The sequence below is a fragment of the Rhinopithecus bieti genome, unplaced genomic scaffold, assembly GCF_001698545.2.
Source record: "Rhinopithecus bieti isolate Rb0 unplaced genomic scaffold, ASM169854v2 scaffold_3527, whole genome shotgun sequence".
NCBI lineage: Eukaryota > Metazoa > Chordata > Mammalia > Primates > Cercopithecidae > Rhinopithecus > Rhinopithecus bieti.
In genome coordinates this window covers 12,421-24,639 of record NW_016804488.1, presented here as the reverse complement: position 1 = coordinate 24,639, position 12,219 = coordinate 12,421, and the positions used below count along the sequence as shown (strand labels likewise).

At 49.0% G+C, this 12,219-nt stretch overlaps 1 long non-coding RNA gene across 1 annotated transcript in view; it reads right to left on the bottom strand.

Moving 5' to 3' along the window:
• The window catches only part of LOC108527351 (uncharacterized), a 7,393-nt gene extending 2,039 nt beyond the window's left edge, over nt 1-5,354 (bottom strand). Inside the window, exons 1-2 of the long non-coding RNA XR_001884778.1 lie at nt 4,953-5,354; nt 838-963 (exon numbers count right to left, since the gene is read on the bottom strand). This is a non-coding gene — a long non-coding RNA (uncharacterized LOC108527351). The remainder of the gene's footprint in view (nt 1-837; nt 964-4,952) is intronic.
• Between the last annotated feature and the right edge of the window lie 6,865 nt (nt 5,355-12,219).

Here is a 12,219-nt window from a genome sequence, read left to right as displayed (position 1 = left end):
AAAAAAAAAAAAAAAAAAAAAAGGTCATGGGCCTGCATTTAAAGCCACCACTTAAATCTACTACAACTAGTTTTTTTAGAACAAAAAGAGACTGTGTGGAGTGAAATACTGACCACGTGCCTCAAACATACCAAACTCTTGCTGTATTTCATGGATTTCAAAGACACACTAATTTTTCACATTTGAACACCTCTAAAATTAGGAGGCATTTTTCCAATAGCACGGCCTAGTTTCAGTGAAATGCAGTATTGTGTGTGGGCCTTGTGCCCTTCAGTATCGCATTTAATTATTATGGCACTGATAAAATGTGGATATTAATATGGCCATATGGAATGTGGGGCCCTGGGTGTTTGCTGAAGAGAGTGGGTAACTTGCCCATGTCCCTTGACTGGAGCACAATAGAGCAAGGATTCAAACCCATGGGGCCCTCAGTCTTAACACAGTGCTGTCATGACTCAGTGGAGTGTAAAGAGGAATTGTATTTTGAAGGCTTCCTTTCAATCACTGCTTCCTATCTTGCTTTTCCACCCTCCCTTTTGCACCTCTGGCAATGTTTGGGGGTATTCTATCCTCTTTCCAGCCACTTTCAGCTATTCAAATGTTGATCTCAAACTCAGTGAAATCTTTCCTCTGTCTCCATGCAGATGACTGGTGGCTTGAAGAATGGTGAGGGGTCAGGGTAAAGGGGAAGGACTGTGGCTCCATGCTTGCCTAGGGACCTTGGACTTGGGGGCACAGGGGCAGGCTGCACTTCTGAAACCCCTCCTCCCCACCTATGTTCTAGATCCAGCTCTTCCAAGAAGGATGGAAGAGGGCAAACATCACTTCTTCAAATACCTGGGTGTGTGGAAATCCTTTCTCTCTCTGCCGTCACTGCATCTCTGGGCATACGCCTGGCAGTTGATTCTCTGTGCGCAGCAGGAGTCCCAGTGCTGTATGTCTCTGCATCCTCCTGGCCCGATCCTGTTGCCCAGTGCAGTGCCCTTGGTCAGCAGGGCCTCAGTGAACCGAGATGGGAGGGGGCAAGTGTCTTTCAGCCCACGCCTCCCACTCCCACCCCTGGTCCTCTCTCGTTCTTCTTCCCCCAGGACCAGAAGGGGTGGCCTCCCCTCCTTCCTTTGGGTCAGATCCTTCTCTGACCAGAGCAGAAACCCTGAGAGATTTGGAAAAGGAGAAAGGACCATATCTCCAGCTGAAAGGAGTCAGGAAGCCCTCTCTCTGCACCAAGCCTCTTTCTCCTGACAGGGGTCTCCCAGCTCAGCCTAGAGACGAAGGCTGCCAGGCTGCAGGGGTCATGGGAAATTAAATGCCACAATTTAGTATTTGCAATTTGTGGCCCCCTTTCAAATGCAGTCTGTGAAGATCTCTGTATAATTGTCAATGAAACCCCTCGAGCTAGTAAGACTTAGCACAAACTTTCCTGTTTGAACTTTAAGATGATGATTGCAAATACCAGTGAAGGTGAAGAGTGAGAACTGTATCATCTTGCAGGGGTTCCTGTAAGTGCATATTCAAGTGAACCTTAAAAATACATAAGGGCTAGGGGCCGGTTGCAGTGGCTCACGCCTGTCATTCTAGCACTTTGGGAGGCGAGGCAGGCGGATCACGAGGTCAGGAGATCGAGACCATCCTGGCTAATACAGTGAAACCCCGTCTCTACTAAAAATACAAAAAATTAGGCGGGTGCGGTGGCGGGCATCTGTAGTCCCAGGTACTCAGGAGGCTGAAGCAGGAGAATGGCGTGAACCCAGGAAGCAGAGGCTGCAGTGAGCCGAGATAATGCCACTGCACTCCAGCCTGGGCAACAGAGCAAGACTCCATCCCCCAAAAAACAAAACAAAACAAAACAAAAAGCAAAAAAAAATAAGGGCCAGGGGCCGGGTGCCGTGGCTCATGCCTGCAATCCCAGCACTTTGGGAAGCCAAGGCGGGTAGATTATGAGGTCAAGAGATCGAGACCATCCTGGTGAAATCCCGTCTCTACTAAAACAAACAAAAAAATACAAAAATTAGCTGGGCATGGTGGTGCTCACCTGTAGTCTCAGCTACTTGGGAGGCTGAGGCAGGAGAATCACTTGAACCCAGGAGGTAGATGTTGCAGTGAGCCGAGAGCGCGCCACTGCACTCCAGCCTGGCAACATGAGCAAAACTCTATCTCAAAAAAAAAAAGGTAAGCGCCATGATCTGAAACCTGAGCAAAGAAAATCTCCCCAAGCCTACATACTTGTCTGTGGGTGGTGAGACAAGGGAGAAATCTTTTCTTTCTTCCTTCTCTTTGGGTATCCCAAATGGTCCATCATAAGCATGTTTATTTTTAAATTGGGGAAAAACAGCAGCTTACTGAAAATGAGTGCAAGAAAAGCCCCTGAGGCATTTACAGGGAGTTTCATTTTATCACCACAATTTGCGTTCCAGAGAAAAGCATCACTTATTTGGGAACTCTAGCTCAGTGCCTGGAAAATGATGAGTGCTGGGAGGTGCTCTGCCTTTCCTCCCCTCCAGCCGCAGCCCCACTTTCTCACTCTGCACCACCTCATGCACCTGGCTGGCTTCTGGGTGCAGCAGCTGCAAATTCAAAAGGCAGAGAGAAGTTCATTTCCAAGAGAATTTTGGCCAATTGTGTTTGCATCCCTAGAAGGAACCAGCTGGGAGTGGCCAGGGGACCAAGCTATCGGGATAGTCCTAGGTTTAAGGAGGAACACCTCTGCCTGTGGCTTCCCCGACTCCATTGCCCATTCGGCCTCACAGAGTCTCACTCTGGGGTCAAACCACCATGTCTCCAAAGTCTGGAGGAGCTCAGCAGGAGAAGCATGAGACCATCAGCCAGGGGCCAGCCCATGTCACAGACCTGACTTTGGGGTCACCCTTTTCCTCCTATGCTTCAGAGGAGCATTATGTCTTCTCTAGATACGGGAGGAGACTCCAATTAGTCTAAATGCTGAGGAACAGTCAGAAACAGTGCCAAGGCCTCCCCCTCAGAAGAGCCTCAGGGCTCAGCTTGGCTCAAAGCTGCACTATATATGTGTAATATGTATGTATATTTCTGAATGCATATCTGTATTATGGATGTACATATGTATATGCTCACATTTACATACATGCACATACATATTAAATATATACATCATGTATATCATGCACACTCATTTGCGTATGCTCAGACATTCTAGAATTATGCCTGGTACAATCAGAAGGTGTAAGCTCAGAGAGGATGGACTGGAAATATGAGTACGAGAGAGGGGAAGTTATGTCTCTCACCTGATATCCGTTCAGTAACATTTGAATTTTTGTCTACATGCTCTTTTCACAACAAAATAAAAACGACTTAAATTTAGTCTCAGCGCTGAATGGAAAAGTGAATGAGAGGGGTGGCCTTGGCAGTCCTATGGAGCATGCGTGCTTCACTCTCTTTCAGCGTCACTCAGGGGACAAGGCTGTGTCCACATTCACAGAGGCTTGGGCAGCAATACGTTCATAGAAAGCTCTGATTAATGACTCAGGCTTTGCCCCAAAGGACTCATGAGCATTCCAAACACAAACGTAAACACTCGCTGGTCTACTGTATGCTGGAAAACGCAGCCACTCTAAGCAGGGCCTTGCAGGCTCAAGATACTGCAGCGAGCCTGTGGAGCTCAGCCTAATGGCTAAATGAGATGAAGCAGCTGCTTTTGATTGTGGGAAATTCCCCAAGCCCAACTGCAACCATAGTGAATGGAGTTATTTTTGAAGTTCAAGCTGCGCTGGATCTTTTCAAACAGCCAAGAGCATGTTCCCGGCAGCCCTGTTTTCTTCCCTGGCCCTTCACTCCCTGTTTCCTTCAGAAATTGAGCACTGAATGTTAATCCTTGTGGCTCTCTTCTTAGCCACTTCCTGACCTCATCTGTGGAGGCGGGGGAGGGAGGGGAAAGATATTTTTAAAAACTCAAAGTTTGAGAGAAAGATCTAAAAGGGTCTGAGTCTAATGAATTCCCAACATTGAAAAGAGTTAGCATAACATTCCTTCCATGTTAATATTTGGCAGCCTGTGCAGTGTTTGGACTGGAAGATAAAGTAGGGGATAGACAGAGAGGGAGGGAAGGAGAGAGAGAGAAAGGTTGGTGGCGGAAGGGTGGGAAAGAAGGGGTGATAGAGGAAGGGGGAGGAGGGAGAAAGAGAAAAATGGAAAGAGAGAAAGCTGGAGAGACAGAGGAAGGGAGAGAGAAAAGCCTACCCATGATCGAATTCTTCCGGTACACCAAGGCAAGAAACTCCGGGATACAGAAAGCCCTCTGTCCTTGTGATCACGAAGGGAGTCTAATTGAGCTGACTAACACAAGCCGCCTGTGGAGGGTTGAACTAAAAGAGCTCCCTGTAACACATGCCCACGGGGGCTTCAGGAGCTGTAAACATTCACCCCTAGAGGCTGCTGTGGGGTCGGAGCCCCACAACCTGTCCATCTGTATGCTCCCCTAGGTAGGGGTTTGAGCAGTGGGACACTGAAGAAGCAAGCCATACCCTCATCACACGCCCTGTGAGGGGGACAGGGAACCTTTTCCTGAAAATTAATGATTTTCCCCCAACGTGCTGAGCCAGTAGGAAATAAATCTGTCTTTTCCTGGGGGGATTTAAGAAGCTCTGGCCCCACCCTGTAGGACCTTCTTTCAAGTCCTGCTTCTTGCCAGCCTTGGGCCTTGTTTGGGTGGGCTGCACCGAGGCCTGAGACAAGCTCTCCTACCATTACTATCTGGACCCACACCCTGCCCGGCTCCACTGTCCCCAAGGCTCTGTGGAGCGGCCACCAGTGGCCTGTCCCATAGCCATCGCTTCCTTCCTTCCTAAGATAACCCAGTTTTGTTCAGGAACTTGTGGTTCTGTGGCTTGGGGTTTGGGGCTCACTCAGCCCCTCGTGTGCTAGATTGAACAATAAGACAGAGGTAAGTCTGCTGTAGTGGCCTCTGGGGATATTTTCCTCACCTTGATTGTGTGATCAGGGACAGCACACATCTTCTATGGCCCCTGGCCATTGTTGTGAGGGTGGGAAGGCCAGAACTGCTACAGGCTTCTCTATCACCATGAGAGGCCAGCCCAAGATACTCAACTAGAACCACAGGAAGGACGCCAGGCCCTGGAGCCGCTGTCCTCCTGGGCTCCTGTGTGATTCTCCTCATGCAGCAAGCAAGGCATCTGATGTCCTCTTGTGTGCAGGTGAGTCTGTAAATCACTGTGCAGGTGAATCTGCGGGTCAATGCAAGTCAGTGGGAGCCCAGGAGGTGGACATGGACATCAGCCTGGAGCAGGAGAAGGGAAGCCGCAGTCAAATGTCAACAGCAGGGGCCGGGCTTGGTGGCTTACACCTGTAATCACAGCACTTTGGGCTCACACCTGTAATCACAAGGTGGGTGGATCACTTGAGGTCAGGAGTTCCAGACCAGCCTGGTCAACACGGTGAAACCCTGTCTATACTAAAAATACAAAAACTGGCTGGATGTGGTGGTACATGCCTGTAGTCCCAGCTACTCGTGAGGCTGAGGCAGGAGAATTGTTTGAACCCGGGAGGTAGAGGTTGCAGTGAGCAGGAGATCATGCCACTGCCCTCCAGCCTGGGTGGCAACAGAGGGAGACTGTCTCAAAAAAAAAAAAAAAAAAAGTCAACGGGAGACTAGAAGTTAGCTCAACACAGTGGGGTGGGAGAAAGCACATCCCAAGCTGGGAAAGGACGTGCCAGCAGGTAAGGACATGGGGGAGAGATGGGACTGTGCAGTGTTGTCAGGGCTGAAGCCAAGAGTGGGAGCATGGAGGCAGGAGGGCCTGGAAGTAGATGGGGTCCATGAAGAGGGTTCTTAGCATCCTTATCCCCAAACTTGGCCATGGGAGACCAGAAAAGTTGGTCAATTATCCAAAAGCAGGCATAGTTAAGTCTTTAAAAGATGTTTACTTTAGGCTTTATTATTTGCTTTTATGTATAAAGACAGACACGTGCTCAGGAAAAGCATTATCCACCTGCCGATCTGGCTGAGATGATGCCTTCGCATGGATGGAATACCCACAAGATAATCCCGGAGACGTCTGCAGCTGGAATGATTGTAGGTTGGTGTGCCCCAATATCTCCAGCTTTGTAAACAACCTGAGATCTTTATCAGCTGCTTCAGATGAACTTTGAGAGGTACAGAAGATTTCTCATTCAACAGAAATTTATTGTACATAGCTTGTATGCTAGGCTTTGGGGATACAAATGAATAAGACTCAGACTTTTTCTTCCAGTGGTTTACTGTCTTTGTCCCTTCAGGCTGTTGTAACAAAATACCATAGCCTGGGTGGCTTATAGACAACAGAAATGTGTTGCTCACGGTCCTGGAGGCTGGAAGTCCAAGATCAAGGTACCAGCAGATTTGGTAACTGGTGAGGGCATGCTTTCTGGTTCATAGATGGTACTTTCTTGCTGCATCCTCAGTGGTGGAAGGGCCGAGGGAGCTCTTTGGGGTCTCTTTTCTAGGGGCACTAATCCCATTCATGAGGCTCCATCCTCAAGACCTAATCACCTCCCAGAAGCCCCACCTCTTAATATCCCTACTTTAGGAGTTAGGGTTTCAACATGAATTTGGGAGCTGGAAGGCACAAACATTCAGATGATTGTGAAACAGGAACAGTTCCCTTTTCCCCCTCGCAGGGCATGTGACGGAGGAGTGGCTTGCTTCTTCAGTGTCCCACTGCTCAAACCTCTAGGGGAGCATACAGATGGGCAGACCGTGGCGCTGCAGTGCTTAGGAGTGAATGTTTACAGCTGAAGCCCCAGTGGGCGTATGTCACAGAGTGCTCTTGTAGTTTAGCCATCCATAGGCGACTTGTGTTAGCTCAATTAGACCCTTGCCTTATTGCAAGGACAGAGAGCTTTCTGTATCCTGGGTTCTTGCCTTGGTGTACTGGAAGATTCGGGTCACACGTGGGCTTGGAGAATGAATGCAAGGTTTTCTTGAGTGAAAGTAGCTTTCAACTGATGGGGGAGCCAGAAAGTGGATTGGTTTTCCTCTGAAGTGCCTGGGCTCTCCACTGACCGCCTCAGCCAAACTCCACGTTATTCTGCCGGTCGGTGGCCTGCCAGTACGGCAGTGCCTGTCAGTGAGTTCCTCTGGACGTCCAGCCGCCTGTGTGTTCCTCTGCAGATGGGTTCCTCTTGACGTCCAGCTGCTGGTATGTCTGCCTGCTAGGGTCTCCGGATTTTTGCAGGCACAGGATGGGGGCATGGCAGGCCAGGGTGGTCTTGGGAAATGCAACATTTGGGCAGGAAAACAAAAAATGCCTGTCCTCACCTAGGTCCATGGGCACAGGCCTGAGAGTAGAGTCCTGGCCAGGGACCATGCCTTCTTCTACCCAGCACTTCCTTTTCGTATCATTTAAAGGGACCACACCCTTCCCTTCCCAGCACTTCCCTTCCCCACTTCCATATCAATAGCAAGTACCATTTTGTGATGCCAACAGGCACATGGAATCCCCCCTTCCAGAGTTTTCCTGCCACACTGAGTAAAGATACATAGGCATTTTTCAGTTTGTTCAGGCTGCTGTAACAAAATACCTTAGACTGGGTAATATATGAACAATAGAAATGTTATTTCTTAAAATTCGGGAGGCTGGAAACTCCAAGATCAAGACACCAGCAGATTCGGCATCTGATGAGGGCCCATTCTCTGCTTCAAAGGTGGAGCCTTCTTGTTGTGACCTTGCATGGCAGAACGGGCAGGCGGCTCTCTGGAGCCTCTTTTTTAAGGGCACTAATCCCACTCACGAGAGCACAGGAACAGAGCCCTCCCAACCTTATTACCTTCCAAAGGCCCCACTTCCTTTTACTAGGACTTTGCAATTAGGTGTCAGCATATGAACTGGGGAGGGGACAAATATTAGGCCCAGCAGGTATGTAATAATACTAGCTGCCATTTATTGAAGAATTCATATCCTCTGTACTAGGTGAAACACTCTCCGTAAATTACATCTAATCTTCACTACAATTCTTCCACTATCCCTGTGGCAGGCTGTGTCTCCCAGAGAGGGCTGCCATGATGTATGTATTCCATTCACGTGCTCTCACACAGTGCTGTCCTCCCACAGAGGACCTCCCTTGCATCTAGAAAGCAGTCATGACCACTCTGACCAGTAGGAAATGGCCAACAGGCACCAGTACATATTGTTCAATCAAGTTTAGCCTAAAGCTGCTACTTACATATTTTGAGTTTGGCCTGAAGGTTTCTCTGTACATTATGTGAACTAGAGCCTAAATGGAGTTATATACAGACTGTAGCCTACTCTTGCGCTGGTCACTGAGTTTTGGCCAATCGAAGGTTGCCAATTGGCCAGGTGCAGTGGCTCACACCTATAATCCCAGCACCTTGGGAGGCCGAGGTGGGTGCATAACTTGAGGTCAGGAGTTCAAGACCAGCCTGACCAATATGGCAAAACCCTGTCTCTACTAAAAATACAAAAAATTAGCGGGGTGGGTGGCAGGCGCCTGTAATCGTAGCTACTAGGGAGGCCGAGGCAGAAGAATTGCTTGAACCTGAGAGGCAGAGGTTGCAGTGAGCCGAGATTGCTCCATTGCACTCCAGCCTGGGTGACACAGTGAGACTCCATTTCTAAAAAAAGATTGCCAATTATACAAACCGTGTTCAAATACAGCAAACGCCGAGCTGTCACCAATCCAGCTGTTTCTGTACCTCACTTCTGTTTTCTGTACGTCACTTTCCTTTATCTGTTCATAAATATTCTACCATGTAGCTGCACTGGAGTCTCTGAGTCCCCTCTGACTCTGGAGGTTGCCTGATTTGCGAATCATTCTTTGCTCAATTAAACTCTTGTAAAGTTAATTTGGCTAAATATTATTATTATTATTATTTTGAGATGGAGTCTCGTTCTGCCATCCAGGCTGGAATGTAGTGGCGTGATCTCAGCTCACTGCAACCTCTGCTTCCAGGGTTCATGCGATTCTCCTGCCTCAGCCTCCGGAGTAGCTGGGACTACAGGCGCGTGCCACCATGCCTAGCTAATTTTCTGTATTTTTAGTAGAGATGGGGCTTCACCATGTTAGCCAGGATGGTCTTGATCTCCTGACCTCGTGATCCGCCCTCCTCGGCCTCCCAAGGTGCTGGGATTCCAGGTGTGAGCCACTGCACCTGGCCAAGATTTTTTTAAACAATGTTTTACAACTGGAAAAAAAAAATTAAGACTTTGATTTGTACACCTGCCACTTGCTGGGGTGTAAATATGCCCATGGTGGGTTTCAAGCTACTAGGATGACGTCACTGAACATGAAGTTGGAAAGACATGTGCATTAACACACCATTAATAGTATTTCCACCCTACAGATATGATCGATGCAAATAACTCCAAAAGCATAAATAATAGTAATATATAGTAAAGAAAATCATTTGGAAGTGACAAAGAATGTATTGCCTTTGATTTTTTATTTTTTTTTCTTTTCTGAGGCAGAGTCTCGCCTTGTCCCCCAGGCTGGAGTGCAGTGGTGCGATCTCAGCTCACTGCAAGCTCCGCCTCCTGGGTTCACGCCATTCTCCTGCCTCAGCCTCCCGAGTGGCTGGGACTACAGGTGCCCACCACCATGCCTGGCTAAGTTTTTATATATTTAGTAGAGATGGAGTTTCACCGTGTTAGGCAGGATGGTCTTGATCTCCTGACCTCGTGATCCGCCCACCTCTGCCTCCCAAAATGCTGGGATTACAGGCATGAGCCACTGTGTCTGGTCTATTGAAGCTATTTTAAACATTAAATTGATTTCAGTCACCTATAAGTCATTTAAGGTAAGCGGGTGAATTCATGAGTTCCTGAATGGGAAGTGGGGAGACTTGATTTCTTTCTGGCCAGGCTGGTGCTATCAGAAAGTGTGCCTTTCTACTGCACGGGCGCTGCACTGCTCAGCCAAAGTGTCCTTTCTCCTGTGTTCCCTCGTTTGCTAATCAGACCAGTGTTGGCAAGATGGGAATAGAGATAATGGACCAGCCTGCCTTCTGGTTGTCCATGGCCTAGGGGTGCGTTTGGGCTGGTGGGGTCAGCGTGGACGTCTAGGGTCCTTGAATGCAATCATGGAGCCATGGGCCAAGTCGGGCAGCACAGACAAGAGGGCCCAGAGCTTCTCAAAGGCAGAGAGCAACTCCACCAAGGGCCCAGAGCTTCTCAAAGGCAGAGATCTGGGCCAGAGGAGGACTGGCAGGGGCTTGGCAGCACAGGAGAAAGCTGGTTTTATGCTGAGCGGTGGCGCCCAGCATGGAATTGTGGAAGGAGAGGTGCTCCACCTGCCTGTGCCAGGAGCGACAGGCATGCTGCTGCACAAGCCGTCCAGGTTTGAGGGCTCTGTCCTGCCCACAATGGCCAGTCCACCTGCCTGGAAAGCACTGCTGCTGCTTGGGGCCAACCATTCGACTACTCAGCGTATTCTCTGTCCTCTGCTTTGTCTGCTGAAAAGGCCAGGGCTCTTTCCTGGGCCCTTCAGTTCCACAAGCTCGGGGCCCAGCTCTTTGATGCAACCACGTGTACTCCTGAAGATGGACGTTTTACAGATGGCTCCAAATTGCTCTGTTTTCCCACTGTCCCAAGCATCTGCAACAGCTGGCACCAGGCTTGGGTACATTTTTGTTTTAGGGGTTGCACACAAGCAGAGATCCATCAAGATTTTCCCCAACTAGTCACTACTAGTAGCAGTTACTCCTATTAGTCTTTACTGAGCCAGAGCTTCGGAAAAGCTACCAGTTAAAATTCTGTCCTGGCCCGGTGCGGTGGCTCAAGCCTGTAAACCCAGCACTTTGGGAGGCCGAGGCAGGTGGATCACGAGGTCAAGAGATCAAGACCATCCGCCAACATGGTAAAACCCCATCTCTACTAAAAATATAAAAATTAGCTGGGAGTGGTGGTGGGCACCTGTAATCCCAGCTACTCGGAAGGCTGAGGCAGGAGAATAGCTTTAACCCAGGAGGCAGAGGTTGCAGTGAGCTGAGATTTTGCCACTGCACTGCAGCCTGGTGACAAACAGAGCGCGACTCCATCTCAAAAAAAATTCTGTCCTTCTGTGGAAGGTGAAAGTGCCAGCAAAAGGTGAAAGTGCCAGCACTCACTCCCTCTGCTGCCTCTATCTCATTGTCCAGCACTGCCGGGCACTGAGTGGGGCATGTATCCTTGTGCCACTGTAGAACCAGTTCAACCTGGTTCCATTTTGTCAGTAACAAAATGAAACAAAAAGATGAGCTGTTTTTCATTTGCAAAGGACCCCAGGGTTGCAAGTCACATAACTTGAAAATGCCCAGATAAACCAAGCATGCCTGATTGGTGATGCCAGAGCCAGCCAGAATGAAAAAGACAATCACGTGCAGAACCTCATGCGGTCCATTGAGGAACGGGGTCCAATTAAGAAGCGAGGATGCCCTGTTTTGTTGCGGTATAAACTGAAAACCCAAGAATCTAGCACCACCTCTGTGCATGACCCAGTCCAGTCATGCCTGTTGCAGTTTCCTATCTCCCTCATAGTTGCTCTTTGCCTATAAAACCTGCCTCCAGACCCCAGCTTGGGGAGATGAATTTCAGTGCTGCCTCCTGTCTCCTTGCCAGTCAACCTTGCAATAAAGCTTTTCCTTTTCACAAAAGCTGGTGCTATAGTATTGGCTTCTATGTGTAACTAGTGTGAGCCCATTGCTCAGTGACACTGGCTTTCTAGAAAACCCAGAGAGAATCCTAACCTTTGCAAACAAGAAAGAAAGAGGGAGGGAGGGAGAAAGGGAAGGAGGAGGAGGGAAGGAAGGAAGGAAGGAAGGAAGGTCGGTCTAATCTTCACAATTTCTACTTTCTTCCATTTTATACAACAAGATGTCCACCTTTGCAAGTGGGCGAAGCTGTGGAAGAATGCTGGGGAGAGGAAGGGAGGACACAGGGTTGTTAAAACCCAACAAGAGGCCCAGCAAAGTGGCTCACACCTGTAATCCCAGCACTTTGGGAGGCCAAGGCGGGCGGATCACAATCTCAGGAGATCGAGACCATCCTGGCTAAAATGGTGAAACCCTGTCTCTACTAAAAATACAAAAAAATAGCTGGGCATAGTGGCAGGCGCCTGTAGTCCCAGCTACTCCGGAGGCTGAGGCAGGAGAATGGCGTGAACCCGGGAGGCGGGTCTTGCAGCGAGCCGAGATCCTGCCACTGCACTCCAGCCTGGGTGACACAGCGAGACTCCATCTCAAAAAAAAACCAAAAAGGC